The sequence below is a fragment of the Canis lupus genome, chromosome 14 (genome assembly GCF_003254725.2).
Source record: "Canis lupus dingo isolate Sandy chromosome 14, ASM325472v2, whole genome shotgun sequence".
Taxonomy (NCBI): Eukaryota; Metazoa; Chordata; class Mammalia; order Carnivora; family Canidae; genus Canis; species Canis lupus.
In genome coordinates this window covers 56881187-56908526 of record NC_064256.1, presented here as the reverse complement: position 1 = coordinate 56908526, position 27340 = coordinate 56881187, and the positions used below count along the sequence as shown (strand labels likewise).

The following is a 27340-nucleotide window of genomic DNA, read 5'->3' as shown; positions in this document are numbered from 1 at the left end:
AAAGACATATTTGTAACAATCTTCTTCTAAAGATAAATTTTTCTTATGCATACAAATTTAAATGACTGGATACATGAAGAATATATCGTAAAAAAAAAAAAACAAATATATTCATGGGGAATATATTGATAATCATTCTTTATAACAAAAAAAACATGCCCTTAAAGGAGTTTGGGAAGGTGGTGGAGTAAGAGGACGCTGAGCTCACTTTGTCCCACGTTTTCAACTAGATAAAATCCACATCGACGTCAACAAAAAATGTACCCTCGTGCCCACCAGTCTTTCTCTCTCACTGGCTTTTGGTCTGTAGCTGCGGCAGAAACCAAAGGAACGTTATGCAGCAGATTGGAGGAGAAATGAATTGATCATTACTTAAAAAGCTGTTACAAAGACAAAAACAAAACTATTTGACTAAAACTAATACAGTTAAAAGAAACAAGGTCATTTTAGTGAAATTGCTTTCGGCTAATTGACCTACCACCCATTACTACGTAAGCCTGGCTTTTCAAAAATGATGTTAGCCAACATTTTAATAGAAGCTGGCTGGAGCCAGGTTATGCTTCATTTCCATAGAAAACAGTCCTCTCCTCTGCTCTCCATTACAGTGTGTTTTGGGGGATCAGTTTATTTTCTTCATCTTCCTCTTTCCGCCTATTTTTATGTTATCACCCACATTTTCTCTGCTCATTGAGCATAGAGAGACTTAAGGGGAGCCTCACAAAGAATAGCTGTCTACTCAAACAGCCTGATATCTCCGGAATCCCCAAGAAAATTATACTACACTCATTCGATTTTCTTTGAAGGGGGCCAGCCCCACCCGTTCAGCATATAGATATTTATTTATAGAATTAAAATTTGGTTTTCGTATTTGGAAGTTCCTCATAATCATTTTCTATTCTCAGTTTGCTGAAATTTTGCTTTTACGTCACCCATTTGGCTTTTCAGCAGAACATTTGCTGATTTGTCATTGCACACAATTTCCATTACACTTATTTTGAACGTTTAGATGTAGCCATTCTTATTCCATCATCTCTGCCCATTCTGATAGATACAATAGCCCTAATAAGTACCCTTGTGAGGACCCCTCCCCAAAGCAGATCCTTATAAGCTTGCCTTTAGAGTAAACTGTAGCAGTGATAATGTGTTGTCAGGGTTCTCCAACTGATTTTATAATAATCAGCTGTTTTTCTTTAAGTTTCCAAGAGTCACGTTTCAAAAGCAAATTTCAAGGGGGGTGGGGCACGTGGGTGGCTCAGTAGTTGAGCATCTGCCTTTGGCTCAGGGCGTGATCCCAGGGTCCTGGGTTCAAATCCTGCATAGGGCTCCCCGTAGGGAACTTGCTTCTCCCTCTGCCTGTGTCTTTGACTCTCTGTGTCTCTCATGAATAAATAAATAAAATTTTTAAAAAAATCAAATTGCAAGACTATATTATTACCTTTTTTAAAAATCACACTTTTTTATGACACCTCACTTTCAAATCAAGGTGATAACATTATAAAACAGAATTCCCACGGTAGCAGAAGAAGGTAGCAACATCTCTATTTTTTAAAAAAGATTTTATTTATTTGTTTTGAGAGAGAGAGAGCAAGAGCATGATGGGGGGGAGGGGCAGACAGAGAGGGAGAAGCAGACTCCTCACTGAGCAGAGAGCCTGGATGCGATGTGGCCTCCATCCCAGGACCCCGGGATCATGATCTGAGCAGAAGGCAGATGCTCAACCAACTGAGCCACCCAGGTGCCCCAGCATCTCTATACTTTAAAATGAATTCTGTATTTGCACCTCACATAAATAAATCAGTGACGTCAGTAAAATATTAATTAAATAAATAACTTGTCTTTAAGTATTTCCAATAAATAAAATTTCAAAGTCCAGTTTGGTGTATACAAGCAGCTCTAACATTAGCATCACGTGCTTGCAGGGTTTTTACTGCAGAGTGCTTGCAAAATTTGAAATATCACCAGGGCAGAACAAATAGCTTCTTTATCTAATCAGAATGGTCAGAGCAGCTGTTTGTTAAAAAGCATTCCAAAATCCTTTTGTTCAGAATTTCTTTCTCAGAATTTTCCAAACTGGACTAGCCTCCATGCCCTTCATTTTTGGTAGACAGAAGTGCCAGTATTTTAAAATCTAATATAATTTTAAAATGTAAGGTTCAAATAAAATAATACAGTGTTCTTATACATATTTATAACTGCTATATATAAAAGAGACATTGGATTTCTTTTTAATACTCAACTCCCATCCCCTTCCCCTTGATCTGATTTGCTGCTGGCTCATTTTAGAATATATATACAACGAGAATAATACCAGAATTGAAAACAAGGAGACAAGTACTAGACATAGTGCATTTAAATATCTCTATATTGAATTCTTCCTGGGTCTGGGGTAGAAAAACTTGTTTTCCACTGTGGAACTATTTCTGAATCACCATTTTTCATTAACGCCCTAAGAATATTGGACTTGTGGGTATGGGAGGGTGACATTTCCCTGTCCACAGAAACAGGAAGAAAGGAACAATGACAAAATGTTGGTTTGAGAGCTGTTTACTGAAGGCAGATCTGAATCTAGAGTTGTCAGACTCTGGACAGGCTATGCTCCAAATAAATATTCTTTAAAAATATATATTCAGTCTTTGTGAATGGGGACAGTTTCAGTTAATGGAGTGCTGTTCTAGTTGACTGGCAACACAAGGAAAAATATAAAGGGACGTAGGAAAATGGAGCCAGTGTGTAAAAATGCCTCTTAAAAGAAACCAGGCATTTAAGGAGAGTAAAGAAAAGATAAGTCTCTAGCAAGGCATCTGGCAAAGCCTTTTCTCACATCCTCACATATATGCAAAAAGAAAAAAAAGGGGGGGCAGCGACAGCACTATGAGTTAGATATAGGTATAATCAAGTGGACAGATACATAGGTAAATTGCTCATACCCAGAGGGAACTAAATAATGTGTTATATGTCATTCTAGAACTTTTTTAGTCAATGCCTCATGGCTCTACCTTCAGCCTTTTCCCATTCAATGTTTTAATCCCTGATATGAATAAAGATACAAATTTTATCACTTTTGTGCCCACAGCCAAGTCATTGTAAATCCATTGATTAATGGAATCAAAATGCCATAAAGACTTAAGAATGTTAGAATAATATGCTATATATTTCTAGATGAAACTTAATTTAGAAATGCAGAGTCCTACACTTAGATGAATGGTAATTACAATGCTTCTAGGTGGAGACTGTGGTTTCGTGACAGAAATTACGGAAAAGAATGAGGATTTTCACTAAATTTACTTCTCTAATGTGTTTTTTTGTTTGGTCAGTTCACTGTTTTATTTGCCTAGAAGACACTCCAGGGTATAGTAAACACTCAATAAATATCATTTGAATGAATGAGTCAAATGTAAAATCTAACTACGAAAAGTCATTAGAACCTTAGGTTGCTTTAATAGAAATGGACAAGCAGCAGAACAAGGGAGAACACGGTCCTGTTTGCGCCCTCTAGACAGACCACAGCCAGAGTAGGATTATGTCCATATCTGAACATTAAAGTTGGATGCGTAAAGTCAGACTATTCAGAGGGAAGTTGCCAGAATAACAATAATACTCAAAACCCAGCAGGAGTCCCAGAAATAAGAGGTGAGTCATCAGGGTCACTGTCTTTAAATGTACAAAAAGCAGTTTATATAAAAGAAGGGTTAGATTCATCCTGGATGGTGTCAGTGTGGAAGACTAAAATAAATGACAAGAATAAAGACTTCAGCTCAATATGGAGGAAGGATCTTCTGGAAGAAGACCTATGCAAAGATGCCAAAGCCTTAAGAAGAAATTCCTGCATTTTGAGGTATGCAAGAATAAAATGGACTGCCAGTAGTCAAAATGATAGAGGGAGGAATAAGAACAGCATAAATTTTTGGACTTCAAACCTTTAAGAGACCTCCAGTCCTTACTCTTTTAGTGATTTCTAAATAAGATCATATCAAAGTGGGAAAAAAAGTTCTTACAACTTACAAAAACTGCGAAAAGATCAAACACAAAATACAACAAATCTATTTATCAATAAGTCATATCTATTTCAAAAATATGAGCTTGATGTTTTTACCTGAGGAAATTTGAAGGGCTAGAAAGTGGTGATGCAAATATATTTGATTTTCAGCTGTTGTTTCCTAGAAACAAAGTTATACACTTATAAATAAGTGGACAAGAATAAAAATCGTTTTATTCCAATGCTTTCACAGTTAACCTATAATAATAATAAATGGCAATAAAAATGACAAAATTATAAAATATTAATGAGAGAAGGGGCCTTCGCAGGTAAGATATAATCTAAGGCAATCCTTTATGAAGAGCTCCCCAATGCCTCTGTCTACACTCTGATTAAACACTGACAGTGTGCAGAAACTCATGACCTCAATCCATTTTGACGTCTGGCCTAATAGATGGAAATTATTTTATGTAAAGTCATATGTTCCCTTCTCATAATTTTACCAGTTCATCCTGCTCCCATCCTTCAGAACTCCATAAAATTCATCCAAACCTCTCTCTACAGGAACATCCTGCAGATCACCAAAGACAGCTATCAGGTCCCTACTTCTTTCATTCACCAAGCAAAATACCTTCAGTTCTTGCATGTCAGTCCCCAGACAGGGACCCAAAACCACGCTCACTGCCTAGCCATGTACAGTAGTAAACTTGTTATAAAGATTTCCTTATTTATTTTAGAGAGAGAGAGAGAAAGCATGGGAGCATGGGAGAGAGCATTTCATGTAGACTCCATGCTGAGCACAGAGCCCAACACAGGACTCGATCCCAGGACCCGAGATCATGACCTGGGCCAAAACCAAGAGTTGGACGCTTAACTGAGTGAGCCACCCAGGCCCCTCTACGCTACTCAATTTGATCAAAGGAGGTCCTGTAATCAAACCGAGGAGTTTACATGGCTAGGTCATGAGCACAGAACACAGTGGTCTGGTGGCGTCTGCCCAGCAGGGAGTTGAGAAGCTGTGTCCGTGCCTTCAGCAGGGATTTTCAAGCCCTATTATTTTCAACTATAACTAAAATACCTTTCACTACTCGGTATAAATCACTACCTACCAGTGGTATTGATCAAGACGAGGAGTTAATGTAAGTAGTGCCATGAGATTCCTACATATTATTTTCAGCCACGTGTGGGGCATAACTCAATCAGCCAATAAAGGGTAAGAGGTAAATATTATCCCCATTCACAGATATAAAACATGAAACCCAGAGATTGAATGATTCAGTCAAGGTCACACAGTCAAGAAGAAACGGAAACAAGCCAAGGATTCTCTGCACTTTTCACTGTACCGTGCTACCTTCCTGTATATTTTCTATAATCTTCATCTATTGAATAATTCATGACAAAATTATTCCTATGTTAACATAGAATTAGAGTACAAAACAGTTTAAACGTAGAATTCTCTATTTGTTTTTGATCTTTTTGTATACATTTTAAAAGTATGGGAACAAAAAGTTTCAGCTTGTTGGGTACTTCCAAATAGCAAGGTTTTCTTACAGTATTTGTAAAAAAGAAGCTACCTTTAATTCAAACTGGCAGGTAATTTTTCTTTAGGGTCTAGAATGATGAAAGTAGCATTTTATGCTAAGGCTCTTGAGACTGTAAACAAAATAAGAAGAATTATGAGTTTGAACCAAAAATTATGAACTATGGATTCAAAATGTATTAGCACAGACCTAAAAGCCATTTAAAAGATTGAAAATGATTCCGTTTTCACTGGCTTTTCAGTTTCTTTCCAGGAGAGAATTGACAATTCCATTAGAGCCATAAAATTATGTCTACAGAGAAGGTTCAGTAGGATCCTACTGAACAGGGTAGCAGATGCCTGGGAAGTCAGAGGAAGCTCCCTGAATTATAAAACCAGAAGAACAGAAGAACTCGGTATGTGTAATTTACACACCACCCAACGATCCTAGAAAAAGCTATTTTCCAGAGACATGCCGATGCACCTACAATGACCTTTTTGAGCTGCTGTGGTATATTCTCGGATGATGTCACAAGGTTTCATTTGACACAGGGCCCCAATTCACTGAGTTTTCTGAATTCACTGAGTTTTCTGTCCCCAGTTCTGGTGCAGCTTTGGGGAAAATTAGGTGAAAGTCAGCCATTTCCACCTACTAAACTCCTCTCGAGAGTGGGGGCACCCTGGTCACTTACGTCAGGGTGACCACCATGGCTTAGCAAAAGACAGCTGTTTGTAACACATCCGGCCATAATGACAGCCCCCCACCTTCCCAGACTGGGATACCCTCCGTGGCCATCTGAAGCCCTGGCATCTTACCTCATCATATTTTACCATATTCTCTTACCTCTTGCCCTCAGGAACTTCCTTTGTCCCTGTTTGACCTTGATTCACACTCCACAAACCAGAAGTTTTCCCCCTTTAAACCATTCATTACACTGTGGGAAAAAAATTTCTTTCCTTATAGTTTTATTCCCTCAAAAACAATTGAGCAAATCATCTTCTCCCAGGAGGATTTAATCACCTTTCCTCTAAAGATGGCAGGCGTGTGACAGCCACAAACCTGCCATGTACTGTGATGTATTATAAAATCACGGAAGGAGCATTGAACTTGAAATCAGAATATATGACCTTGAATTCAGTCTCTGCTACTCAGCTTGGGAAAGTGATTTCATCTTTCCAAGTCTGGGTTTTTGTTCACTGTTGGGCATGAAAACAACACCTACTTCTTAAAGATTAGACAAATCATATAAAAAATAAGCAGGTATCCAAAATGTGTGAATTTTCCAACTAGAGATACAAGTTCTCCAACTAAGGCTATTGACTTTTTTAATCCTCAGAGCTCCAAGCACATTGTATATGTACATCAAACAAAAATTGTTATCCAGGGAAGTAAAAACCAATATGGTAACAGAAGGTGGTAAAATCTCTACTGAGCAAATTAAATATATGCTACGGACTGCATTTTACATATTGAAAACGTTATTAGAAAAAAAATACAGGAGTATTATTACCTCCCAGACTTCCTTTTTTTTTTTTTTAAGCTAGGAAGATTTATTTTCAAAAGTCCATAGTTTATGTTCCATCAGTCAAATATAAAATTCAAAACCTATAATAATCAAAGACTTAAGTGCAAAGATACATCTTCAGATCACAGGGAACTGAAATTCAATTAAAAAAATACTTTGGTAGCTCTTTTCTTGCTAATAACCCTTATCAGAATTAGGTCTTGTTGGCTGTATGATGGCACGAATTTGGTCTAATTTTTTATGATTAATTAGCTATACCTTTTAAATATAGAATATTCGTGTTATCAAGAGATGTCTGCTTTATCTCCCTTAAAAGAGATAAGGTTTCCTGAAATTATGCCACTAAAGAACACTGGTGGAAAAAGAGTCGGGTGACTCTGATTTATTTGCTCTAAATTAACAAATCTCTTGCTGCAACAAGATGCTCACTTAGGAGGAATGTAGCTACAGGGTTGTCATCGTTAAATATATACATATTTATTTTTGTTTTCCATCACATCATGAAGAAAAAAAAAAAGGTTTTTTATGGAAAAATCTAGATCGGGCAATTCTGCATCCACTTCTATCAATCCTTGGAGAAGGGATCCCTGGGTGGCGCAGTGGTTTAGCGCCTGCCTTTGGCCCAGGGCGCGATCCTGGAGACCCGGGATCGAATCCCACGTCAGGCTCCCGGTGCATGGAGCCTGCTTCTTCCTCTGCCTGTGTCTCTGCCTCTCTCTCTCACTGTCTGCCTATCATAAATTAAAAAAAAAAAAAAAAAATCCTCGGAGAAGTCATGACTCTTGATGTTTAATGGAGCTAAGGAGGACGCTAAAGACCTTTGTGTGTAAAATTTAAATAATAGAAGACGTATTCAGAAATCTTTTAGGGCGCTCATTTGTTTATAAAATGAATATACTGGCAATAGAAAGGGACATTCTCTCATTATTAATATAAATGGTTTTTCCCCTGAGGAATGAATGAAAAAGCGACTGACAATTTCCAGGTCTTTAAAAAAGCCCACAGAAAGCTGGACACTTGGGTTTAACTCCTTGGGGTTAAACTAAAAAGAAGCCATCTAAGGGGCCCTGGGGGCTCAGGGGTCGAGAGTCTGCCCTTGGCTCAGGTCGTGACCCCGGGGTCCTGGGATCGAGTCCCATATCGGGGTCCCTGCCGGGAGCCTGCTTCTCCCTCTGCCTGTGTCTCTGCCTCTCTCTCTCTCTCTCTCTCTCTGTGTGTCTCTCATGAATAAATAAATAAAACCTTAAAAAAAAAAGCCATCTAAGGTGTCCAAGTGGAACCACTTTGATGTTGGCAAGGGGGATCAAGAGCCTGAAAACCTAAGGTGAAATGGAATAAAGGTCCCCGTGGGAAGTGCATCCGACATAGCCTTTGTTGTGTCATCATCCTGGTCTTCGCAGCCACTAGGCTGGTCATCCAAGGCCCCAGTATATTAAACACACAGCACGAAGCAAAATTACCATTAACTCTCCCCAACTTGAATTTTCCTTCAAATTTGAAAATAATTGTTTGCTTTCCTCCGTAAAGAAATTTGGTACTAAAAAAAAAAAAAAAAAAAAGAAATTTGGTACTACTTTTATTTATTGCTGTGGGTAGAATGATATCACTTACCTATCAGGACATGGCAGGTCCTAGAAGCTGCTACTGGACTTTGGCAGTTTCGATGTATATTCGCATTAACGTGAGCAGCTCCGCACCATGAAAAATGATTTTCCTCCTCTTTCTCTTAGCAGGTGTTATAATGAATCTTAAGTAGTCTCCTTCTCACCCAACGTGTATATAATTATATTCAGTTATTAGTTTCCTGTGCTTACCTCCTGTGCTAGGCCTTGTTTTTAAATATTAGTATTTTTCTATTGACAACTGGCAAACTAATCCCAGGGGAGCATGCAATCGCAGTTCTCTTGTACTCCAGAAAACTGAAATACTCATTATGATTTTAGTGAAACTTTGAGTTTGCACACTAACTTTATTATTTCTGTCCACACGGTAAACTTGGCAGTATATTTTGTCCCCCTTAAAGTCTGTAGCAAGGACATTACTTTCAAAGTGTTTTTCTGTCCCTAGTAGAGCCTTGCTCAGAAAGTTGGTAAGTTGTGCTCCGTATCTTTTTCCAATGCTTCAGGGATAAATCCAACCCATTTAAAATCCCTCAGCATAAAATGAGTTATTTCTACCAGAGAGAATGATTTTTTGAAGATGCTAGAATTTTTTTCGATTTCCCAGGTCATCTCGTTCAGAGATGTGTCCTATGTATGTAGCAGGCTCAGTCCCCGTGTTGTATCACCTAACAACATTGGCATGACACAGCTAATCACAAACACACGCAACTCGAAAATTTGTCAAATTTCTAAATATGTGGGACTCAGCTCTGGGGCATCTATGTCTCCTTTAAGGATATTTTTTTAAATGGCCGAAACTAATTTTGTTTGGTCATGTGGTGGGAGGAGGGGAGGGACAACCAGGAACAGAAAAATACTCACTTATGTGTAAATGGATTAACCAAGTTGTGCAAATATAGATACCTGGAAACAATAAACACGTCCTATTTCCCTAGGGGGCTCTTCCTGGAACATATATCCTTTTGAACTTCCCAAGATCTGGAAAAGAAATCTCGAACTCTTATTCTACTGATAGGATAGACTTGGGAGAGGAACAAAAGGGCACAATTAAGGACATTTAGCACCTTTTCCTCAGGCCTGGGAAGGCGCCACGCAGTCCCTGGGCAGCAGGACGGGCAGTCCCTGGGCTGCCAAGGGGATAACTCGTTCAAACGGGTTTAGGTAGTTTATCGCCTACGACACAGCAGACGGAGCCTCGCGTTGGCATTGGTTCCCTTTACCTCCATCAAGTCCCCGGGGTGATGAAGAGGCACCAGGGAGCGGTTGCACACCCCGTGGATCTGCGTCACAGTTGAGAAACACAGGGTTTAGGAAATGCCCACCTGCCATCCCGGCTCCTTTCAGCCCTGTGTATTCAAGGCCGACAACCTGTAGGCTCGGGTCTATCCAAGGCCCACGTGAGCCTGCCCGACTAGTCCAGCAATATCTCCTTGGTCAGGTTTAAAATGCACTTTCCTGCCTCAAGCCTGGTATGCCCAGGGGAAGCCTGAGGACAATTTTATCCAAAGTTAAAATGAGCTACTAGATGTAGATGCCCCGCATTATGGTAATGAGCATCCTAGCCTCCTCTTTTAACACCAACAGGTTTTGTTCCCTCCTTCCTTAGGACAGTTTTGCCTCCACAAATCTGGTCGCCCTCCAGTGTCCCCTGTAAAGCAAAGCCCAACAAAAACCTACATAAAACCCAGTCCATGTGGCTGACACACTGATGTCTTATCTCATGCCTGCCAGCTCCACATCTTATCCCAGTCCCGGCCGGCTGGAATGCTGTTAGAACTCAGATACCTCCCCGGGTCAAACCATCCTCCTATAGCTGACTATAGCCACTACTTTTTTTTTTCTTAAAATGCCTCTTACTACCCTATAGTCTTGGACCAGCTCCAGCACGACACTGGCATCAGCCAGGCCTGCAGGCAGATTGAGACTCGTGCTGGGCTACGCCGCCTTTCTGGTCGTTCCTTAGAGGACTGTGCTAGAGGATTCGAGAGCTAGCTCAACCCCACATTTTCTCTACTCTGTTTTATGTGAATAGACACAATATTAACTTTAAAGAAAAAGTACTAGGGTGGACAGGGAAGGAAGTTCTTATCCAGCATGACACAGTGACAGACCCAATGCCAAGTGCTCCGTGTATAAACTGTTTGGTAGAAGACTATTTTTTTAAAAATTGTTTTCTTCCTGAATTTTTTTTTTTTTTTAATAGCTAGGCCATTCGCTCACTTGGTTAACCAGTGTGTCAGAGAAGGAACGGCAGAGAAGAAAGGTCAGACATAAAAAAGCCTTTTTAAAAAATTTTCTAGGCTTTCGCAGTCACTCTGGAGACTTTGGCTTTTACTCAGAGGAAGTCACAGGAGACCCAAGAGCAAAGGAAGAAGAAGATGCGCCTTACCTTGCAAAAGATCTCTCTGGATGTTTGGTTAGAATAAAATGAAGGCCAGACTGAAGCCAGGAAGTCTGACCAACCTGATTGAGAGGGTATTGCAATAGCCCAGGGGATCAGTGGTGGGAGTTGGGCCAGGGTGGCGGCAGTAGAGAGAGTAAAATGTAGTTGTATTCTGGGTGTATTTCAGGATGGTCACGTATTAGTGAAATGACGAAGTCTGGTTAGAGACCGGAGAGGTGGGCAAGACAAGAAGTCAACCCAGGTTGAGGCAGGTGGGCACAGGGTGCTCTGGCTGCAGCTGAAACTGCCCAGGCGTTGGTCAAGGACTTGCTGTGGGATAAACAACCGCTCTGACCTCATCCTGCTACCTGACTACATAAGGATAAAATGAGTCGCTGTTACTTTGTCTACTTGAAGGCCCGTATTAACAGTTTCCCTGGAGAGAAGCCACACGGGTCATTTCAAAGTCTATGCCAACTTCACGTGGACCCAGCAGCCGCGCAGACGGACAGCCTATATGTATGTACAGGCCCGAGCGAGTCGCGCTGACTCTGTGGCAGCAGCGCTAAGACAGGCCTCGGATGGTGGGGGGAGGCTTTCCAGGTGGACTCGACAAGGACAGCAGAACCGTGGCAGTTTCGGGGGACACTTAATGCCCTTCCCTGAGTTCCCAATCTTCTGTGTATTGAGATGAGTGATTTCTGATGGGGTGGAGGGGCCTTCAGTGGGAACTGCCTCTGAAGGGGAATGTTCCCTAATTCCCGGAGGATGGATCTGTCGGAGATGCCAGCTGAAATCTAAAACTCTGGGTTCCGATGATTTACAAGGCGGTTCAACGAATGAAAATATAAAGTCAGAACTTTCAGTCTCTCGGGTCAAGAGGAAATGTTTGGCAAGAGTGGTACTACAGAGGCCAGGGAAAGAGATCATAATCTGCGTTGTTTTTAAAGAAACTATCATGCGTGAGACACTCTGCTAGGCTCCCGACACTCATATTTCATTCAATCCCCCAAAGGAATCAAGAAGTAGGTGTGTTGCTCACCCTCACTTTACAGCTGAGGAAGTCAGGTCTCTGTAAGATCCTATGACTTGTCCAGGACCTGAAGCTCGGATTTGAACACAGGGCTGCCTGATGCTCCTCCAAAGTACTAGTTCTTTGTCCACCTATTTTTTTTTCCTAGCAGCTCCAGACCTTTAATTCATTGTCTTTTTCTCCTGTTTTGCTTTAAAATATTTAAACACACGCACGCACGCACGCACACGCACAAAGATAGAGATATGTATTGATATGGGAAAATAGATAATGAATTTGCTACTCATAAAAAAAAAAAAGTTAAGTGATCTAAGTACAGAAAATTTCCTATCATTACTGCCTTGTACCCTAACATCCAGGAGGGGCATATTTTACTACTCTGTTTTTGTTGTTGTTGTTGTTGTTGTTGTTGTTTTTTAAGATTTGATTGATTGAGAGAGGTAGGGAGAGGCAAAGAATCCGAAGCCGACTCCCAGCAGAGCCCAACACAGGGCTCAATCCCATGACCCCAAGACACATTTTACTATTTTAAATGATAACTGAAGCTTTAGAATGCACTTAGCCCCATAAAACCAAATAATGGATGCTTATTAAATTTCGTTGTCTATCACCCTCTACTATTGTGTTTTTACGACATATTGTCTGTTTTCAGTGTCACTAATTAAAACGCAGATCCTTTTGGGGGAAGGTGGTTTTCCTCCAGGAGCCGCCGCTCCACACGGTGGTCCCCAGGAGCAGCGCAAGGTTAAAAAAGCAGGGACTGAACACAGTTTCATTTCAGAAAACATCTGGAAAAGGAATGTGGGGACCAGCATTAAATTTCTCCAAGACAGTTCCTCCTGCAAGCAATGTGAATTTCTTTCTTCTATGTGCACAGCTCCTGCTTCCCCCCAAGTATCTATCTTTGTCCTTAGGAGAGCACTCAGAAATGGGACTGCCATCTCGGGAAACACCCACAGCCACAAGCTGCCACTTGTGCATATTTCTTTTTTACCACCTAGTTGTCCTTTCTTCCCACCTCCTTCATAAATGCCTTCTCATTCGCATCCTTTCTGCAGATCCTTTTATGCTTGTTTCCCAAAGCCTTTAACATCACCTGCCCTTATAAGCTCCAGGTGATTTATGATTTAATTCTGCTCAAATTTCCATTCCATCCTCTGTTCTCCATTAATATGTTCAGCCTTAAGACAACCAGGAAATCACGTGTCCCTCCTTCCCACATATTTTGTGAATAATGGCATTTTGGTTGATCACTTCTGTGACCTGGCTTCTAACATCTAAAGCTCTCCAAATGCCAGGGCTCATGCTCAGATGCTCTCATATTTTAAATATGTGCAGAAGCCCTATAAATGCAATGACCTCTTTCTTCCTCTGTTACATTTTTGCATTAAATATCTTGCTCCTTTTTCGTTTTTTTCATAGATCTACATCTACCAAAATCTAACCTTCCCGTATTTAGGCACCTCTCCAGTTCTCATATTATTTTACATTATTGTTATAGCCATATTATAATGCTCCTATTATTGTTTCATTTCAGAGCAAAATGTAATCCCAACTGGCTTAACAACATTACCATTCAATTTCGCTAACATTATCTTCCTTGTTTCAGGGCAAACCCGTTCTAATACAATTCAAGAATCAAGTTTCTATATTCCGGGTACAATGTGATATTCAAATGCTTTCTCCTAGTCTTGTGGCTGGTCCTTTCGTTCTCAACTTCTTTTCAGAGAAAATGCTTCTAATTTCAACATATACGTGAATGTTTATATCAGCGCTATTTACAATTGCCTAAAATTGGAATTAACCCAAATACACTTCAATGAGTGAATGAAAAAAACAGTGGTACATCCACACAAAGCAGTACTATTCATCAATAAAAATGGATGAACTACTGTTACACACAACAACAAAGGCATTTTGCTGAGTAAAAAAAAGTAAGTCTCAAAAGGTTACATAGCAAGTGATCCCATTAATATGACATCCTGGAAAAAAATATATTGGAACAGAACAAATCAGAGGTATCCAAGGGTTAAAAGCAGGGGAGAGGAGATCCTGATTTAAGAAGTCGACAATAGGGAAGTATCTGGCGTGTTGCAATTGTGCTATAATCAGGTGAAATAGTAGTTACCAAAATCTATGCATGTGTTAAATCCCATAGAACTCCTTGCCCCAAACAGTGAATACTATTTGAGGTGTCTAAGAGTACAGTCCTAAATTGAGGGAAATTAAGTTTGACTTTGTGCACAGGCATCCGTTAGCCCCAACTCATAGGTTTCTCCCCTGGGTTATAAAACCCAAGAAAGGAAGCACTGCCCTCTACTCTAGCTAAACAGTTTATGCTGCCAATTGCAATTATGCTTAAATTAATTACCAGAAGTCTTTCCAATTGAAAAACAAATGCTTATAATCAGTATCATAATCATATAATGATTATAATATTCAGATTGGAAACAATATGACTGTCTAGTTCAAGATGGTACCCACGTGAATCTCTCTCTCTTTTTTAGGTCTTGGGCCTTCCCCTTGCACACTTACAGCTGTGTATCTTTTATTACCTTCCCTTAGCCTGTTTCATCCGGATTTATTGTTATTTCCCATGTGCATCTTCCAAAATTCAATAATGTTTATTTCTTTCCTTCCATTAAATTGCAAACTCACTCAGAGAATAAGCAATATCTTAAAATTCCTTTTGTGTCCACCACTTTACCTAATCCAGTGCTGGGCACACCAAAATTGCTCAGTAAATACTTGCATTGGATCATTTATTATATATCTCTTCTGTCATCAGATGACCCAGGCCACTTCTGGACATTGTTCCCAGGCCAGAACCTGGTTCTCTTCAAAATATAGATTGGATTTACCTAGGACATACTTAGATATTTACATATCAGAAACATAGTGGAGGCCCTTTAATTTTTAATATTGTGTATTCTCCAAACTTGAACCAGGGTCCTTACTAATGCTTATTATCATTAGCTAGCATTTATTGAGCAATGATTTTGTGTCTGACACTGTGGTAAGCATCTTATAGTCATTATTGCTTTCATCCTGTTTGCTGCCTTCTGAAGTCTTAGGAAGATGACAGTCATACTGGTGCACATTTGAGTTATTAATGGGAAGCACCTGAACAGACTAAGTTGTCATTGGTCCCATGTACAGCGTTTCAAGCACTGAAATTAGCTGGCATTGACTTTTGAGTAAAAGTCACTGGTCATGAAATAATAGATGTAGATATAGACTAGAGGGTTGGCTCTTTTATTTTTTAAGCTTTGTTTTTGCATTTCCCCATTATGTTAAACTCAAATGCACACCTCAAATATCTCTTTTTAATGCTTTTGTTTATTCATTTTTTTCTTCTATGAGAGGAAGAGCACATCAAATTAATGGAGCAGTGGTCAGTCTTCATTTATAAACAATGATTTTTGTGAAATGTGTATTGGAACATTCAGGTATCTAGCAATTGATGAACACGTAACAATAGGAATTGTAAATTAGTAAATTTTGTATTGAGCATCCGATTTCTAAACTATTTATTCATTTAACAAATGGCAGTGTCATAACGAAAGGATGATGAAATGTAAAAACAGTTGCTGCTGAACTTGAAAATATCTCAGAAGAGTCAGGAATTAGACAATAGCTATATTTCACTCGAACTTCTTGGCATAGAAAAAGAATTACCACCTAGGAACATGAGAGTCTGGAAGTGGTGCTGTCAAATATAGTAGCCACTAACAATGTGTGATTCTTTAAATTTAAATGAACTAAAATTTAACATAATTTAAAAATTCAGTCCCCATTCACTCTAGCCACATGTCAAGCATTCAGTAGCCACATGTAGTGGTGACTCCCTATCAGAGAACAAGGATGTAGAGTATTTCCATGACTGCAGAAGTTCTGTGGGTGCCCCAGTGGACAGGGTGCGTGACAATGCGTGAAGGGAGAGCTGTTGTCCTTTGGAGCAAATCTGTAACTTAACTTATAAAGTAAGTTCAAAACTGTTCAAATTTGGAATTCTGTTAAGTAAATTTTGGTTAACTAAATAATAATTATACTCAAAATTGTGTAGAAGTACTCAACCCAGAATTAACTTCTGTAGTCACTAAATATATATGGAGCACCTCATAACTGAAATATTTTCAAGGAAAAATATTAAAAACTCCAAAGTTTCTAAGACTTTTAAGAATTTTTATTGATGTAGAAAATGTAAATCTTTGTAATTAAGGCCAAAAGCCCTTTTCCCTGCAAATAAGAATGCTTAAATGTCACAAGATGAACTGCACACTTTTATTTTGGTCAAAAATAATATCTGGCTACTTTAAAACTATCTTTAACTGTAAATTAAATTTCTCTTCACCAAAATAGTGAATTTTCCATGTCAAGAATGAAACTATGAAGGTATATACTTATACATGCCCTTGCCAAAATCAGACATTTGCTATTTTTGCATCTCAAGTATTCAAATGCAATATAATCTAGGATGTTCAATCATTTATTCAAATGGGGCTGAAATGTACCAATGCTCCCTCTGTAAAGAATGGCTTTGCTAAACAAGTTGATTTCCAAAATTGACAAATGATATCCAAAGTCATTTTTAGCACCAAATTCTAAATCGAGTTCCACTTTTTAAAAAAAGTAAATAAATTGTATGGAGATTTAGAAGGCTTACTGCTTAAACCAATGCAGATAGAAGTATTTACAAGTGTAGTTCATCCGTTTGTCAAAGTAAGGACACAGATTTCTACCTGGAATCACGTTAGCAATTTAATTACTGCATGTGCTTGAAATAAAATCGTTCTTTTTTATACGATTCCTTAATTTACACATTTAACATCATTCTTAAAGACGAACCTTTCCAGCCACACCCCAAAATAATGAGGTCGTTTATAAAGACACGATACATATTAAGGCAGCTGACCATAATTGGGAGGACTTAGAATATTATCATAATGAAAACTATAAAGTAATTTTGTCCAGATACAGCAATCTGCAGAGTTCCCAGAAAAGTAATGGTTACTTTTAAGCTTTCAAAATTGAGGGATCCCTGGGTGGCTCAGCGGTTTGGCACCTGCCTTTGGCCCAGAGCACGATCCTGGAGACCGGGGATTGAGTCCCACATCAGACTCCCTGCATGGAGCCTGCTTCTCCCTCTGCCTGTGTCTCTGCCTCTCTCTCTCTCTCCCTCTCTGTCTATCATAATAAATAAATAAATAAATCTTTAAAAAATTAAACTTAAAAAAATAAACTCAAAATTATTTTTCCCCCAAGTTTGGGTATCAACATAGTTGTAATTTTCCAGTTTGAGAATAATGATGATAGCCAAAGAGCACAAAGTTTTAGGGTGTGATTTTAAAAGTGAGTCCTGTTCTAAAAGTGAGTCAATATTAACATTATTGAGTAAGGGACAGGCAGGGCAAGGTAGGGAGAGACGGGGCTACAGGATCAGGCTCATGGAAGTCCCCAAAATGCTGAGGTGTAAGGAAGCCGGAGATAAGGGGACAAACGGGACCACCCCTCCCTAGGTGTGGGGAGGGTGTTTGGTTTGTTTTCTTTTTGTTTTATGAGAGTCGCCCATGACCAACAAAGAATCACCAGACCCAGAAAAGAAGCCATTAAAGATGGTATCACGAGTCCTTACTCACACGAAGCCATCACAAGGATGAGAAGGCCACAAGCCCCCCGGTCAGCTCCACATAAAAGACCGTCCGTGGGGCCCACGTGGGCAACCCCGCCAGGACCCCTCTCCCTCCTGAGAGCTTTCTCTTATCCTTGCTTAATAAACTCCCAGCGCTTTCCTCAGCCTCCTGTGTCCTCGAGGTTCATCCTTGGACTCCACGGGACAAGAACCTCGCTCTCCGGCTTCAGTGTTAACAAATGTTGGAAAAAATAACGAATGAGACTTCCTGGTTGGAAAATGTTGCTGGTAACGTCCTGTAACTCTGTGTGTCTTCTCTATATCGATCATTTCTCAAGTAATATGATTTCCAGAAGCCTCATTGCCTATGTTATTGATTCACCAACATCTATTACTTTTGTCAACGATGAGGAATTATCTTTACGACAAAAAAAAGTCTGTCGTTTGCTTAGGAGTTCCATGTTTCTGCTCCCGCTGCCCACCTGCTCTTGCACGCCGACTACCTCGCCCGCTAGAGCCCTCAGCGTGTCCAGCGTGGTTACCCGAAATGTCCGGTCTGACCATTCTAACACGCCTCCCGTGTTGTTTTGGTGCTTGCTCTGTCTATTCAAGCACTGTGGTTTGCCTTTTGGTGGGTCTGGTAATACTTTTTTTTTTTTTTTCTGTTTGTTTTTTGTCTCTTTTTCTTTTAGAGGGAGGGAGACAGGGCCAAGGGGCAGAGGGGGACAGAGACAGAGAGAGGGAATCTAAAGCAGACTCCACTCCCAGCATGGAGCCTGACGTGGGCTTGATCCCAGCCATTGAGGGGAGGCTGATTATACACTGGGGAGTTGGGGAGGGCAGGAAAAGGGGGGTTTCAAAGGGATTTTCCTGTGTTAGAGGACCTACGAGATACCAGAGGCCTTGCCTTGGTCAAATGAAGGTTGGTTTTACTTTTGCCTCATTGAGGCAGCTGGGAGCTTCCCGGAGGGCCATCTCTCTGCCCCCCCAGTCCCCATCAGTGGGCAGCAGGCTGTAGGGACACAGGACGGTACCTCCGTTTCCTTGGGGCAACCCGGTTCTTGACAAAAATGCTTCGTTCTTCTCAATTGCTGAGATTTATAACCTGAGGGAGACTCGGGTCTCGCAGGCCGGGACCTCTAGAAGTTAACTACTTGCTTTTCCTTTCCTTGGCTTTAGGGGGCCGGAGGCAGTGCCACCCGAGCCTGGGGTGGGGGGTCCTGAGGTGTCAGCTCTGCTTTGCCCTCAGCCGGCCTTCTGGTCCCTCAGCATCAGGACGCTGAGATCACGGCCTGAGCCCAGGTCAAGAGTCCAAGGCTTAACAGACTGAGCCACCCGGGTGCCCCGACAGGCCTGGTACGTCTTTCTTGGCAGCTGGACAGAACTTACCAGTAGAAGGAAGTGCTCACTTAGGACTTTTGCGACGTGGCATAACCTATGTGGGGAGGAGAAGCGGGCACTAGGCCTCTGGCTAGAGCTCAGTCTCCTCGTGAGCCTTCGCCCCTGGACGGCCGACCTCACAAGTCAGGTTTGTTTTTCCTCCCACATGGGTGGGACAGGAGGCTCGAGTGGGCTGGGGTTGGGTGTTTCCCTCCCCGGGGGGTGAGGCTACCCCTACCCGGGCTTGGGCCTAGGTTAATCAGTGTCCCCGAGGCCAGGTGCTAGTCCTGGAACCCAAGGCTCTGGCAAGCTTCCAAAGGGTTCCTTTGCCCTCCCTCTGCTTGAAGTAGGAGGGATTTTTTCCCATTATTTACTGTGAGAATCTGGCACGATTCCTGGAGGTAAATCTCACAATCCTGTGGGCGCCCTGCCACCGGGTTCCCCTGGAGTCTGGAGCCCTGACGGGTCCACACGGAGCCTCCAGCACTCTGTCTGCTCCAGTTCAGGTTTCCCCGAAGCCCCTGTGTTTGTTCTGGTGGCAGTTTCTGCGTGGGAATCTCTGGTAAGCCATGACTCCCCAGATTCGACTTCTTTCCAATCTGGGGGTAGGAGGTTTACCCTGTGTCCTTCCCTCTCTTTAGGACCCAAAAAGAGTTGCTGATTCTTCGGTCTGTTCAGCATTGTACTTGTTAAGAGTGGTGACTTCCAGGCTCCCTATGATGCAGTTTTGGAATGTTGGTGAGGTCTGGAGCTGACAGCCAAGAAAATAATCTTAAGATGTCTTTGCTGCAAAAAAAAAAAAAAAAAAAAAAAAAGGTGATTTTATTAAAAATGCAGGGACAGGACCTGTGGGCAGAAGGAGCTGCATTACAGGAGTGAGAGGTGACAGATTATATACTTGGGAACTGGGGGAGGGAAGGGAAAAGGGAGGTTTCTAAAAGGATTTTCATATGCAAAGACTCACAGGATACCAGAGGCCTTGCTGTTGTCAAGCTGAAGTCGGCTCCCCCTCTAGCAAGACATTAACGTTAATACAGTTGGAAGTTTCCTGAAAGATTGTTACTCGACCTAGTATTTGTCAATGGTTTGCAAGTTCTAAGGAGATTTCATTTTACCTGCATTTCCCTCTGTCTTTGTTTTAGGGCGGCCAGGGGTGCTTGAGGAATGTCGCAGGCTCCCACCTTGGATGGGAGGTTGGGAGGCGTCAGCTTCTGCTTTGTCCTCAGCTTGCCTTCTGCTCCCTCATCCCTTATATGCCGGAAACTGGAAAGGAGAAGTTTATTCTTGACACCTAAAAAATTAGAAACTGCTCAGGTATCAATTACTAGGAAAATGGCTAAACACAAGGTGCCCTATTCTCAAATGGAATACTCATCAGCCAGAAGGGAGGCAAAGTCACAACCTGCGACAGCATCGATGGAGCTCTACACAGGATGCCGAGCCAAAGAAGCTTTACTGAAGAGTATATACTGTATCGCTCTATGTAAAGTTCTAGATTCAGCACAACTAATCTAGGGTAGGGAAAAAAAATCAAAATAATTCTGAGGGAGGAAGGGGATTTTACTGCTAAGAGACAGGAGGAGTCTTCCCGAGTAAGGTTCCGTAGCTTGGTAGGGTTTGGGTTGCACAGATACGTGTATTTACAGATGCTCATCCCATGGGGTACTTGGGATCTGAGCATTTCACCGTATATAAATGTCATCTTAAGATACAAATACTAAACTCTAGCTAATATACATGCTGAAGTGTTTGAGGGGAAGTGAACCGACGTCTGTGACTCACCTTACAAAAATAGGTTGGTGGATGAGCAGCGATCTAGGGAGATGGGTATGTGGTAATGCGGGCATAAAACACAAGAAGCCAGGCAGAGAGCGTTTATACATCCACTCAAGATTTCTGAATGTTTGAAACTTTCTTTTGGGGTAAAAAGGGAATTATAGAGGGATCCCTGGGTGGCGCAGCGGTTTGGCGCCTGCCTTTGGCCCAGGGCGCGATCCTGGAGACCCGGGATCGAATCCCACATCGGGCCCCCGGTGCATGGAGCCTGCTTCTCCCTCTGCCTGTGTCTCTGCCTCTCTCTCTCTCTCTCTGTGACTATCATGAATAAATAAATAAAAATCTTTAAAAAAAAAAAAAAAAAAAAAAAAAAAGGGAATTATAGAAATTTATTAAACAGGCAGAGCTTTGGCCTCAAATTCAGAAAGACTGAGGTTTAAATGCCCGCTCAACTACCTCCCATCTGTGGCCTCATGAACAAGTTCCTTTAGCTTCCCTCAGCCACGGTTCTCCCTTCTGTGAAATGAAGGTACTGACACCTCGACTACGGGGCTGTGAAGATTTTAGCCAAGAGAAGATATAGGCTCTTAGCTCCAGACGCCTCATCATTCCTTGAAGTTCCTCATCAGATTTAATTCCAGGGATCACCATGATTTGGGAAAGAATTTTTTTTTTTTTTTTTTTTTTTTTTTTTTTTTGCAGTGAGTTCGAAGTTTTGAACTTGAGGACGTCTACCGTTCTCTTTCAATTATGATTTCACGTTTGTACAAGTCTGTGATGATGTCATTTTTGGAGTAGGGTGGTGAGGTCCAGAGCTGACGGCCAAGAAAGAATTCTTGAGATGTCTTGGGTGCAAAAAGGTGGCTTTACTAAAACGCAGGGACGGGACCCGTGGGCAGAAGGAGCTGCTGCTGCTCCAGGATTGTCAAGAGCAACTGATGAGATGCTTTGGGGTTGGGGGAAGTAAAGGTAAGGGAAGTTCCAATGGGATTTTCATCTGCTAAAGGAGACTTGCAGGATACTACAGGCCTTGCTGTTGTCAAACCAAGGTTATTTTTTTCTGCTGGCAAGGCATTGACATTAAGACAGTTGGGAGAAAAAAAAAAAAAAAAAAAAAGACAGTTGGGAGCTTCCTGGAGGAACTTTATACTCTGCCTGCCTCAAGGATTTGTCAATGGGCTGCAGTTTATACGGACCTTTAATTTTATTGATATTTCCTTCTGTCTTTGTTTCCCACATCTAGCAATTCCTAACTGAATTTTTAATAATTTTTATGAAAGGCCTCTCTGCATTTATTTTTCTTTAAATGTGTGCACAATTACTCACCAGGACATTATTAAAGCTACCGCTTTGCACCCCTTCCACGCACTAATAAGATAACATGCCACACACTACTTTGAAAGTTCACAGCAAAATTGTAGCAGCACCCAAAAGAACACAGGAAGTATATTTCTTCTTTTCTTAAGATTTCACTGATTAATTTATTTGGGAGAGAGAGAATGAGCATGGGTGGGCACCTGTGCTTATGGAGAGAGGGTAGGGGCATGGCGAGGGGGTGGAATCTCAAGCAGACTCCCTGCTGAGCATGGAGCTTGAAGCAGTGGATTTTGATCTCAGGATCCTGAGATCATGACCTGAGCTGAAACCAAGAGGCAGACACCTAACTGATGAGCCACCCAGGTGCCTCAGGAAGTATATTTCTTCATCTTATACTTGATTTATTATTTTTTTCTCAAGATTATTTAAGCTATCATAACACTTTGTTGTTTTTTTTTTTTTAAGATTTTATTTATTTGTGAGAGACACACAGAGAGAGAGGCAGAGACACAGGCAGAGGGAGAAGCAGGCTCCATGCAGGGAGCCTGACGTGAGACTCAATCCCAGGACCCCAGGATCACGCCACGGGCCCAAGGCAGGCGCCAAACCGCTAAGCCACCCAGGGATCCCCCATCATAACACTTTGAAGAAGAAATCATTGAATGGAGGAAACTCAAGCTCTAAAAAATAAACCACTTTAAACCTCCAAAACAAGAAAAGAACTTCGAGATTTATGGGCCAGCAAAAATAATAAAATAAAATAAAATAAAATAAAATAAAATAAAATAAAATAAAATAAAATAAAATAAAATAAAATAAAATAAAATAAAATAAAATAAAATAAATAAAATAAAATAAACAAAAAACAAAAACCATGTTCAAATTAGTGGGTTTCTTTTCCTTTCCTTTTTTTTTTAATGATTTTATTCATTCACTCTAAAAACTTGAGACTGATGCAGAAGTGATTGCACAGAATTTCTTGAGTGAGTTTATGTGAGAAGTGCTCACTTCATGCTTGATCGTATCATTGCCACCATCAATTATACATCATTACACTGACTCCAAAGAGAAAGAACCTGCCTTGGAACACCAGCAGAGCTGGGAAACACTGAAGATTTGGCATGAAAAAGCAGATTTAATTTTTGTTGCTTTCTATCAGAAGAGATTTTATAGCAAGTAGTGTAATAGATGTACTTAACATAGTCATAAAAAAAATGTTTAAATTTGAGATTGCTTATCTTTTGGAATGAAGCCTTAGGGGAAATAACGGAGTACTTTTTTATGGTATGACTTTTAGGAATCTTTTAATAATGAAGAAGTATTATTAGCAAATTAAATGTTTTGAATATAAAATTTATATTGTCTTAAAGACACAGAAATTAAATTTAAGACAATTTATATTGTATTAAAACACAGAAAAATTCTGTTTGGGTATATCTTTTAGAAGATTACCTTTTGAGGAAATCTTATTTCTCTGTGTCTAAGGCAAACTTCTTCAAAATGCTGACATTTTAAATTTTATTACGATTTTTATCTTTCCTTTTTCTTTGGTGCTGAAACGGTAAAACATTTCTTCAGCTTGGTTCTTTAAGCTAAGCCCCACTTTTCATTTGAATTTCTGTTCTCAGATATAATAGAACAATAAATGTATACTTAAACATATTCATGTAAAAATAAATAAGAGTAAGCTATATTTGTATATATTTCTGTTTAATCTAAAGGCTGCCTTCTTAAAAGATCCTCTCCCAAGGTTTGTCTCTGTAGAGCTGAGAGAAATCGCTGTAATACATACAGAACACCATCAATGCATTTTTCCAATGCTCAATGATTCTCTATACAAACAAAAAAAAAAAAGGAAAAAGGGAATATAAAACTTTCAGTATGTGCTGTGCATATTAACAGCCTATCCCAAAAGACATTTAACTGTGAATTATATTAGTTCCTTCTAGAAGGTAGTTCCCAACTGGAGGTGATTTTCACCTTCATGGGACATTTGGCAACATCTAGAAGCATTTTTTGTTGTTGTGATGGGGGCAGAGAGATGCTAACTGGCATGCAGTGGGTAGAAACCAAGGATGCTGCTAGATATCCTACAATGTACAGGACAGTCTCCCAAAACAAAGAATTATCCATTACAAAGTGTCATTAGTTGTCGAAGTTGAGAAACCCTGCTCTAGAAAAGAAAAGAAAAGAAATTGAAGTCCAAGGCCCATGTAGTTCATTAAAGGTAGACAATAAAAGAACCGATGAGGTGGTAGCCTACATAACCATCTACAGTTTTAAATTTTTTTAAGATTTTTATTTATTGATTGGTGAGAGACCCAGAGAGAGAGGCAGAGACACAGGCAGAGGGAGAAGCAGGCTCCCTGTGGGGAGCCCAATGTGGGACTCGATCCCAGGACTCTAGGATCACAGCCTGAGCCAAAGACAGATGCTCAACCTCTGAGTCCCCCAGGTGTCCCTATGGTTTTAAATTCTATCAGTTCCAGTTTATATTCCCACCAACACATACAAGGGTTTCCCTTTCTCCATAACCTCACCAGCATTTATCTTTTGTCTTTTTGATAACAGACATTTGAACAGGAGCGAGGTGATACCTGATTGTGGTTTTGATTTGCATTTCCCTGATGATGAGCGATGTTGAACATCTTTTCATTCCCAGTGACCATTTGTGTGCTTTCTTTGGAAATATGTCCGCTCAGTTCCTTTGACCATTTTTTAATTGGATTATTTGGGATTTTTTTTTCCTATTGAGTTGTATGAATCCCTTATATATTTGGGTATTAGCCCCTTGTTAGCTGTGTGGTTTACAAACATTTTCTCCCATTCCATAGCTTGCTTTTTCATTTTCTTGATGGTTTCCTTTGCTGTGCTGAAGCTTTTTAGTTTGGTATAGTTTCTTTTTTTTTTTTTCCATTTTGCTTTGTTTTGTTTTTACTCTTGTTGCTTATGCTTTTGTTGCCAAATCCAAAATACCATTGCCAAGACCAAGGTCAAGGAGCTTACCCCCTACATTTTCTTCTAAGAGTTTTACAGTTTTGGATCTTACACTTAAGACTTTAATCCATTTGAGTTGGATTTTGTGTGTGGTATAAGATAGGGGTCCAATATCATTCTTTTGCAGGTGAATATTCAGTTTTCCCAGTATCATTTTATGGAAGAGAGTATCCTTGCCCCATTGTGTATTCTCGGAGCTGTTGTCAAAGATTAATTGACTACATGCACGGGTTTATTTCCAGGCTCTCTATTCTGGTCCATTGATTTGTGTGTCTGTGTTTATGCCAATACCATCTTGTTTTGATTACTAAAGCTTTGTAATATAGCTTGAAGTCACTGCAAGGTTGTGCGGAGGTCCTGAGGTCCTGGCAGGCCCTTGCCCATTAGCAATCAGCCTGTACTGACAATCATTCTCCCAGTCAGCCTCCCTAGCATCCACGCCACATGGGGGACGCGGGAACCTACAGGGCCGATGGGAGCCCTGGTGGTTGTAACGGCCCGCTGTTTCTCTGAAAAGGGAATTCCCAATAAGGGAAAATGAGTCATTCCCAAACCTGCAAACCTCTACTCCTTCCTTCCCAGTCTCTGGGCAGTTTTCCTGTGTCTCTGTGTTCGATAGCCTCTTCCCCTCTAGCCTCTCTTCTTCAAAAGGCTCAGGTTTGGGGGTCCAGGTTCACTCTTCTGCAGTGTATATCCAATTTTTCACACACCATTTATTGAAGAAACCACCCTTCTTGCTTTTGTCAAAGAAGAGAGGAGCCTTTGAGTTTAGGCTCTTCTGCTTCACATCTTCCCGGCTTCTCAGGCAAGATATCCCTGAACCTACCAAACCTACCTAGACTGGGAGGAGGGAACACTGCAGGGAGAACACATACTCAAATTAATATTTTAGTAGATTGTCCTTTTATACATAGATTATTTATGACTTCAGTATGTGAGCTTCACCAGGTGGTACATGCAGACTCAGACATCAATCTTCAAACCGCCCTGTCCCCAATTACCCACCTGTTGGCCAGGCGAAATTCAGGCTTTGTCACAGAACCCCAATCACGTGTGTGCTGTGCTGACAAATCAGAACTCATGAATTGTCCCACAATAATGGTAACTGAGCTCCACAGTGGGATCTGGAATTCCACTGTCATCTCCTTTGTTTCCAGACTTACAGAAACTGTGGCCAAAGGAGGCTTGAAATCTACTACATCAAAGTAGACAAAGGTGGGCACTACCTTTGAGATGCTGTGGTTACTGTGGTTACTAAGTAGAAAATCTTCTTTACTGCTCTTGAAAAGAAGAAGGAATCTTCTGGGTTACCTATAACAGAGGTAGCGAACTTATCCTGTTGTTTGAAATATAGAATATTCTGGTGATGAGTGACAACAGCTTTTCCAGCAGTCACCACAGCAAACCAAACTGGGATTTCAGAGCTCAGGATAAGATGATCCTGTGGAGTGGCACTGCCCCTGAACAGCAGACTGTTTCCTCTGGTTCCAGCACCACCGACGATGCTACAACAGTGTTTCAGCAAAGACTTTCCAAGTAATGAGGTAAGAAGTAGTAAAATTGCCAAAACTCAGCTGTGTAGTTTTGCATAGGACCTGAACTCTGCTAACCAGGCCTCCATTGCTAGAGCACCAGACTCCATTTTCCCTTTTTCTCTGCAAACTAGCATTTATTGTAGCCCCCTTAACCATCCAATTGTCTGAGTCTCAGTGATGAACAGAAGTTAAGGCTTTTTCTTTCTGAGCTCTGTGGCCTCTGTGTATTTTAGGACATGCAAATGGATATTTGGAATTGGGGCATCACTAAGAAGCCTCTGAGCCCCAGGACTTCAAGTTCTGACATAAAGAACCTCTCTCTGAGTGCTGTTGATGCTTTACCATTGAAGCTCTAATTGGTGCCCAAAATAGAAAACTTCATTTAAGAAGCAGCCATTACAAAAGGTTATTTTAATAAAATAAAATAAAACTTTCTGTGGGTTTGCTGATTATTCAACTTTTGTCCACTTATCTTGCGCCAGATAGGTTCCAAGATGCTGAACCCTGTGGACTGCATCTGTGGATTGCTTGTGGCCAACTGGCTCCTATTTGCTTTCAGCCAGTTGGAGACATCCGAGATTAGAGGATGCTAGAAAGAGATTTGGGTATTACCTATTCTCTTGCTTCTCTAAAATGTGTTTCTT

General features: G+C 40.7%; 2 long non-coding RNA genes across 3 annotated transcripts; one reads left to right on the top strand and one right to left on the bottom strand.

Moving 5' to 3' along the window:
- Positions 1-15454: 15454 nt before the first annotated feature.
- On the bottom strand, positions 15455-26234 carry LOC112670812 (uncharacterized). 2 transcript variants are annotated; one of them, XR_003143243.3, is made up of 4 exons: positions 26167-26234; positions 20187-20362; positions 20036-20082; positions 15455-19857 (listed from the first exon to the last, which is right to left on the bottom strand). It is a non-coding gene; the product is annotated as an uncharacterized LOC112670812 (long non-coding RNA). The 2 variants fall into 2 exon arrangements; XR_004804690.2 differs by having other exon boundaries at positions 20036-20362.
- A 6-nt stretch (positions 26235-26240) lies between these two features.
- LOC112670903 (uncharacterized) lies at positions 26241-27131 on the top strand. The gene is made up of 3 exons (XR_003143288.3): positions 26241-26376; positions 26516-26705; positions 26930-27131. It is a non-coding gene; the product is annotated as an uncharacterized LOC112670903 (long non-coding RNA).
- Positions 27132-27340: the final 209 nt, after the last annotated feature.